Genomic DNA, 8,362 nt, shown 5'->3' on the forward strand with positions numbered 1-8,362 from the left:
TGATAAGGTCACATCAACACTCACTGGAAACATAGAAAACTAGAAAAAGTGCTACTCGGAGCACAGGTCTCCGCCAGGTCAGGGTTAGTGTGGGCCAGCAATGTTCGGAATTTGCCAATCAGGCTGGAATGTGAAAAATAGGACGGATCACTTGACTTAAGAGATAATTATGTACCGATTTGCATGATGTTTGGACAACATTTGTAGGAGTAATATGAAAATAAATGTTTTGCAAAAATCGCTACAATGCAAGCTATAATAGGGCAATGTAGAAAGGGTGGCATTTGTTCCTCAACGTTGTGCAAATGTGCGTGCAAAGTTTCACCGCAATCAGATGCTACGTTCATGATTTGCGGCATTTTGTTGGGCCACTCCTGCAAACTTAAGATGTCAATCTTAGCCAATCAGGATGAAATATGAAAAATTAAACAGATCCGTCTTGATCACATGACTATAGAGATCATGTGTACCGATTTGCGTGAAAAACTTCTGAAAGACCCCTTTGGTTTAATGACTAGAGGTACTGTGTACCGATTTGCGTGACGTTTGGATAAAATCTGGTGGCGCTATCTCACACACACACACACACACACACACACACACACACACACACACACACACACACACACACACACACACACACACACACACACACACACACACACACACACACACACACACACACACACACACACACACACACACACACACAGCAAAACAATAAGACTAAAACACTCTGTAGATATTGCAGCCACAGTGCTCACATTTATTTTGAAAAAACAAGTCAGTGTAAATGAAGTAAAGTTGATGAAAAAAATATATGATTATGATATGATCAAACACCTTTATATGATTTGAAACATTTTGTTCATTTTGCCAGATAAGTTGTGAGCTTTTATATCGGATATTAAAATAAATTACAGAAGCTTTTTCCTTCTTGTTTTTAACATGGCAGGTTTTAAGTGTGTAACTGTTTGAATGATTCCAAGGTTCCTACTTTATATCGTCGGTGTCCAGCCGGGACCAGCTAAAAACTTCTTTTTTTTTCATAAATCAACGCTATTGAACATCTGTGTAATTTTTTTTTTAATAATAACATATGAAAAGTATTAAAAAGCGCCTCTGACGAAAACTCCTAACTCCATTGGACCCTCAAACTGTCCATCAAAAACAAACAACTCCCCCCTCCTCTCAGGCTCTCGAGAAGCTCTGCTCTGTATGAGGCAGACAGGGAGAAGATTTTTCAATGCTTTTGGGAGAACATAAACTGGGAAGAGAAGAGAATGTATGTGCAAGGTTTGATAGATGTCACCCCAGTAAAGAGGAGAAGGGTGTCTTCACAAAGGTCATCTGCTCGTGTTTTCTTTTTAAATGTTAATGGACAGAGAATGAGTGTGTGCAGGAGTTTGTTTCAAACATCTCCAAGAGCTCAAGGAGATCATGCCAAAAGACTTTCACAGCTTTTATGACAATCTAAAGCACTAAGAAACACCCACCACACACACGCAACACACAACAGTGTGATAATAAAATGTTGATAGGTATATGATAGGTAAATTCAACTGTGGTTGTTATTGTTAGTGCAGTAGGCTACAGATTTGATAGGCTAAAGATTCTATTTTTCATGAATGTATTTTGTATTTATATGCCATTTATTTATTGTTGGTGTGCCATGATCGCTTTTGTTAAATACATGATTGAGTATTGAGGCGGAATTGTTTGTTGCACTCAACTGTAGAAGAACAACAGTGGTAACAGTTAGATCCTTGTTGTTTACAATGCATGCTAAAATAAAAGTTGTTTAAGTACAGAATTCAGCTTGATATATAGTATATGAGGATGGCGCTCACCATAAATAGCTGATCTCCAAGTTCACAATGCGTTGTGATGTGTTGTGAGCTTTGAGATCCATTGCCAGCTGTTCTTATCAATGATGGACAAAACCTCCTAACTCCACTTGCACTGGATTTGGGTAAAGTGGTGATAATATAATGACACATGCAAGTATCTGATAATATATAAAGTCACAATACCAAGTATGATGAGGCAGTATTGCTTTGTTTTAAAAATATAAGGTTTTCTTCATTTTCTGAAAAATTGATATTTTGTTTTTCATTTCCTGAACAATTACCATTTTGGATTTAGCTGGTTCCGGCCGAACAGCAGAGATATACAAAATGGGAGATAAAAAAAAGGGGGTGTAAACGGAAAAAAAAAATGTTCGTCACATTAAAATATATTTTCATAAGCGATTAAATCGATTAACTGTTGACACCCAATACGCTATTGACACATTGAGGACCAGTGGTTCTCAAACTTTTCAGGCCGCGACCCCCCGAAATAATCATATTTGAACTGGGGACCCCCCAAAATAATATTTGAACTGGGGACCCCCTAAAAAGAATCATATTTGAACTGGGGACCCACTAAAACTATTCATATTTAAACTGGGGACCACCCACCCTGACATGCACTTGGAATTGCAGGAGTTGAGGCATTACATTTAGTTTGACTTCACTAATATTGTGAAAATAGCAGATCCACAAGCTCACAACGCCTCGCGTTGCAACGCGTTGTGAGCTTGTAAATCTGGTATTTTCACATGTTCTGTCTCTTTGTAAGGTAATATTTTACCAATGTTTGACCATTTTTTATAGTATAGTTTGTTGATTACTTTTGACACAGTAATGCCATGTTTTATTTTTTGTTTTAGAGGTATTCAACAGGTCTTAAAAGTCCTTAAATTGTCACTTTAGAAATGTGCAGATACCCTGTATATACTAAACATACTGTATGTTGGTTTGTTTACTGTTGAGTGAGGAAACAGAGAACAATGTTAAACATTAAGCAAAATATCATCATTTGGGGACCCCCTGGGGGTCCAGACCCACAGTTTGAGAACCACTAAATACAGTATAACCAATCTACACAGACTGACAGAGGGCTCTGTAGTAATATCAGCAAGATAACAGGGCATACTGTATAATGATCGTCTGCAGCAGGCTTATTAAAGAAATGCAATGAGCGGAACACAATGGATTGATTGATCATGATGGTGTAGTATACTGTACACATCATTCTTACACATGCTTTATCTAGAAGGGAAAATCTATTATCAACTGAATATCATCATCAGTATTCTTAACATGTCTACCATGTCTGCTGTATCTCCATAGTTCCTCCAAAGCCTTATCCCTGGATAGAGAAGTTGTGTGAACGTGGCTTGAACTGTGTGTAGGAGGGCCATTGGGTCAGAAACACAGTAGAAGGACAGAGTACCTGCCTTGTGATCCAGGTACACCCCCACTCTGGAGGAGAGAGGCCCTGACACTTTAGTGTCAACATTGTTGTGTTTGAACCAGTAGTCTTTACCATAGCACTGTAAACACCAGGATTTATCATGGTTTCCAAATAACGTTTGTCTGTTGATGTCTTTATAACAGACTGAAATATAAACCCCTCCACTCCACTCTACTTCCCAGTAACAACGTTCAGACAGACCCTTCAGTACACAACACCTGATAGTTATACTGAGTAAATCTCTCTGCATGATCAGGGTAAGGTTGTTGTTGTTGTTGTGTTAAAGTCACCTTCCTCTTCTTCTTTGACAGGGATAGATTGTTGTTTATTGTGTTCATGTCCAGAGACAGAGGAGAGGAATCTGTGAGAACAAACAACAACAGAAAAATCAAACCTCATGAACCTTATTGTGTTTAGAGTTAGTCTCTCGGATCAAACTCATTAGAGCTTTAAATAACAACATATCAGATTGAAACTTCAACGTTCAGAACCTGCAACAACATGAACTCACATTGTAAAAAGTCCTTTCTGGTCTGAGGCTCCACTGGATGTAAAACATCAACTGGAAAGACATCATGACATTGTAAAGGATTTCAATGTCCAGTGTCCACACAAAGGTAAAATCCAATAGACTTTACTGCTGACTTCGGGCATGTAAAACATACAGCGTGAGCCGACAGGAGGTCACAACATACGAATGACGTAAAAGACAACAACAGACCTTTACGGCAGTGTCGTAACGTAGCTCTCTTAACAGACATCATACTGAAGAATGGATTAAACTGAAGTTCCAAGGGTTTTGTCAAAAAGTTCAAGCTTTTATAGCTTGGTAGTAATCATTGCTATTATATAGTGTTTGTAACAGCTGTCTCCCCGTCTCTCCAGCTCTGGTGCATTTATATACTGTAGCGGGTGACATGAAACACAGGTCACACTAATTTACTGCCCCCATACTACAGGCTTGAGTAGCCTTCCCACTTCCCAGACATACTTCCACCTGTACAAACTGTTTCAACACTTAGGAATATTCTTGCTTAAATTCTTACATTTTACCATCCAATCTGACAGACAGCCAACCTGTGTACCATCAGTCTGCTTTCTGCCTTCTGACTTCATCAAAAAAACAAGAAACACATTTAAATCTCACCTCTCTTTGATATCTCTGGCCAAGTTGTCTTCAGGATGTTGTCTAGTTGGTCTCTCAGACCAGGCACGGCATCAATCACATCTGTGAAGGACCTCAGAGGACAAATGACCTCACTGGGTGAGACTGGAGATTAGGCCTGTCCCCGACTAAGGATTTGTTTAGTCGAATCTAATTGGCGACTAATTGCCATTAGTCGACTGGCAGTCGACTAATAATACATTTTTATTTTTTTTTTAAGTTTTATTTTTTATATTTTTAGGGCCAAAATACATTTTATTTCAAAGGGCCAAGTCTACACAGTTTGTTTTGTGTCTCCAGCAGAGTTTCTAGTGTCTCTATCTCTCTCTGGAAGAGGTTGCACATGAACTCTGCAGCCGCACTGAGGCGCTCCAACACAAACAATACCAATACAAAGACGAGGAATAAGAAGAATAAAGTGGAAGTTACGTGTGGTTGCAGGTGTAGACTTGGCCAAAAAACTATTTAAAACATTTTTGGCCATTAAAAAAATAAAAAAATAAAAATAAAATAACCAGTCGACTAGTCGACTTAGTCGAGGTCAGGCCTACTGGAGATCCACTGGAACTGGAGAGAGACTGGAAACTCTGGAGAGACAAGTAAACCAGTATAGACAGGGATGGAAGAACATTATACTGTAGCAAGAAGACATCAATAGATTAGTACATTGATCACAATTGTGGAGTTGAGCTTATGTCCCTGTTGTTCAACCAGTTACTTAACGCATGCATGCACACACACACACACACACACACACACACACACACACACACACACACACACACACACACACACACACACACACACACACACACACACACACACACACACACACAGAGGAAGAAACTCTTGGTTATTCGTTGCATTGTTTCTGTATAACTTTGCTGTGAATAAATTCAGTCACAACAGAAGTATTGTTGGCCATTCCAGAAGTTCCAGATATGATGGATTCTTTACTGTCACTGTTCTTTACTGTCATTCTGGGTACTTTAGTGCAGTGGTTCCCCAAGGGTCCTTCAGGGGGTTCCAGGGGTCCCCAGCTAAATTAGTTAATATAGCATAAAATTCAGTTTCACCAACCTTACAACCCTATCCTATATACATCAGCTATTTGAAAATAGCTGTTCTACAAGTTCACAACACATCGAACACGTCGCAACATGTTGTGAGATTGTAGATCTGCTCATTTAAAAAAATCTTGAGAGAACAGACATTTTGCAAAACACAAATCTTATATGTGGGTTGCTGGCACACAAATACTTTCAAATGTGGTTCTGCAGCCAAATACTATTAATTGGGGGGTCCTTGAAAAGGTTTTAGAACCACTGCTTTAGTGCTTCTGATGACACAAGGCACTGTCTCATCCATATAGCATCACAGTAAACACAAGAACTATTACTGTATCATAATATCAGCTCACGTTCAGGGCCTCCATGACCTGTCGCAGGTCTTTCAGCTCCTTCTTTTTCTCCTGGATCTTCTGCTGGACTTTCTGCTGTATTGTCACGAGCTGTTTCTACAAGAAACAGGAAGAGACAGTTTGGCTTGTAAACAAAGCACATTTAGGTTGGGATACCAATTCTATTCAATCAGGAGAGAGAGAACTCATACAGAATGCAGGACAAAAACAAGTGAGATTTGAGACAGTTTAGTTAAACGAACGATGTAACTTCTCCAAAATACAGGGGCAAGATTAATGAACATGAAATATGATTCATGAAAAGTTATCAATAGCCTGTTTTTCATTGGGTCCAAAATGAGTGTACTTCATCGTTTAATATTTTTTATTGTACAACACCCTGGTTTGGGCTTTTAATGTCTCTGACATGGTAATTTAGTTCTGCTTCTATCTTTAAAACATGATCTATCTTATGATTTGTCTTCAAGTGATCGTGGTCCTACTTGTTTCACTGCCTTCTCTGCAACAGCTGACACCGTGTCATGGCCCTTATGTTCATCCATGAGGCACTGATAGCAGATACACTGCCGGTATGTGCGACAGAACACCTCCATCAGCTTGTCATGACTGGAGCACATCTTCTCCTGCAGTTTGTTGGTGGCTGGGATCAGTTTGTGCTTCTGCAACACAGGAACATTGTAGTGAGGCTGGAGGTGAGTCTCACAGTAAAAGGCCAGACACACCAGACAAGACATGAGAGCTTTGCAACGTCTGGCTCCAGTGCAGAAATCACAGGCCACGTCTGCTGGACTGGCGTACAGCAGAGCAGCAGAGACAGAAGACTGATGACCTCCTGTACTGCTCAGCTTCATCACAACCTGGAAGTAAAGAGAAGAGGAGGGGAGGTCACTCACTGATGACAAATACAACACAGTCATTGTGAGGTTCATGGTGATAAACACAGTGAGAAATTACAGGTAAGTTCATCTAGTAAGATCATTGTAACATTATCTGAACACTGTGGTTCTGAACTTTGCATTGAATAAAGCTGATTGCTTTATGTTGTTAAAAATGTACAATGCAAGCATTGAGCAGACACTCTTAACCACTAGAACCCTATGTATCTGCTATTATGTTTGCCTACAGTGAATGACATGGCAAGAATAGTGACGCTAGAGTTTAATGGTTAACCATTGACTAACACAGTCAAAGATCAGAGTAAATGACCCTAGTCAACAAAATGACAGCATAAGGTAAGTAGACTGCAAATAAACTGCGATACCAGGTAAACATCAAGCATCTGTTTGAACCAGTGGTTCTCAAACCTTTTCATGTCAAGGACTCTCTATCTCTCTCTGGAAGAGGTTGCACATGAACTCTGCAGCCGCACTGAGGCGCTCCAACACAAACATTACCAATACAAAGACGAGGAATAAGAAGAATAAAGTGGAAGTTACGTGTGGTTGCAGGTGTAGACTTGGCCAAAAAACAATTTAAAACATTTTTGGCCATTAAAAAATAAATAAATAAATAAATAAATAACCAGTCGACTAGTCGACTTAGTCGAGGTCAGGCCTACTGGAGATCCACTGGAACTGGAGAGAGACTGGAAACTCTGGAGAGAGACAAGTAAACCAGTATAGACAGGGATGGAAGAACATTATACTGTAGCAAGAAGACATCAATAGATTAGTACATTGATCACAATTGTGGAGTTGAGCTTATGTCCCTGTTGTTCAACCAGTTACTTAACGCATGCATGCACACACACACACACACACACACACACACACACACACACACACACACACACACACACACACACACACACACACACACACACACACACACACACACACACACACACACACACACACACACACACACACACACACACACAGGAAGAAACTCTTGGTTATTCGTTGCATTGTTTCTGTATAACTTTGCTGTGAATAAATTCAGTCACAACAGAAGTATTGTTGGCCATTCCAGAAGTTCCAGATATGATGGATTCTCTTTTTTTTTTATAATGATTTATTTATTGACAATGTACAACGTACACATCATTATCACATTTCTTCTTCTTTTTTTTTTTTTGTAAACAAGACATAATAAAAAATACAAAAAATAAAGAAAAAGACACAATACACAAAAACAAAACAGAAATAAGACAAAAATACAAAAACAGTCCTCCCATGCCCTCCCCCCACCCCTTTCCCAGAATGGTACACTACTCAACACTCAACATTCTCTTATTTTCCTTTTTTTTTTCCTTTTCACAACACCTTTCAGACAGTATCAAATATCATAAAGCAAACAAAAAATAATAATAAAAACCAGAGGAGATAGAAAAATCAGCTGTTAGGAGATAGTGATGGAAGAACTTCAAAGAAATTACCCCAGATTTTCTGATATATTGCAGGTTTTCTTCTTACATTATACAATATCTTTTCTGGTGTGCAATAGGATGAGAGTTCATTTAACCAGTGTCTCTGTGA

The 8,362-nt window shown here is 39.2% G+C and overlaps 1 long non-coding RNA gene across 1 annotated transcript; it reads right to left on the bottom strand.

The window, feature by feature from the left end:
• Positions 1–3,545: 3,545 nt before the first annotated feature.
• Positions 3,546–4,574, bottom strand: LOC308098257. Its single transcript, XR_013934282.1, has 3 exons — positions 4,448–4,574; positions 3,812–3,862; positions 3,546–3,661 (listed from the first exon to the last, which is right to left on the bottom strand). It is a non-coding gene; the product is annotated as an uncharacterized lncRNA (long non-coding RNA).
• Between the last annotated feature and the right edge of the window lie 3,788 nt (positions 4,575–8,362).

Source organism: Gymnoscopelus braueri (genome assembly GCF_963280865.1).
Source record: "Gymnoscopelus braueri genome assembly, chromosome: 13".
In the NCBI taxonomy this organism is placed as follows: domain Eukaryota; kingdom Metazoa; phylum Chordata; class Actinopteri; order Myctophiformes; family Myctophidae; genus Gymnoscopelus; species Gymnoscopelus braueri.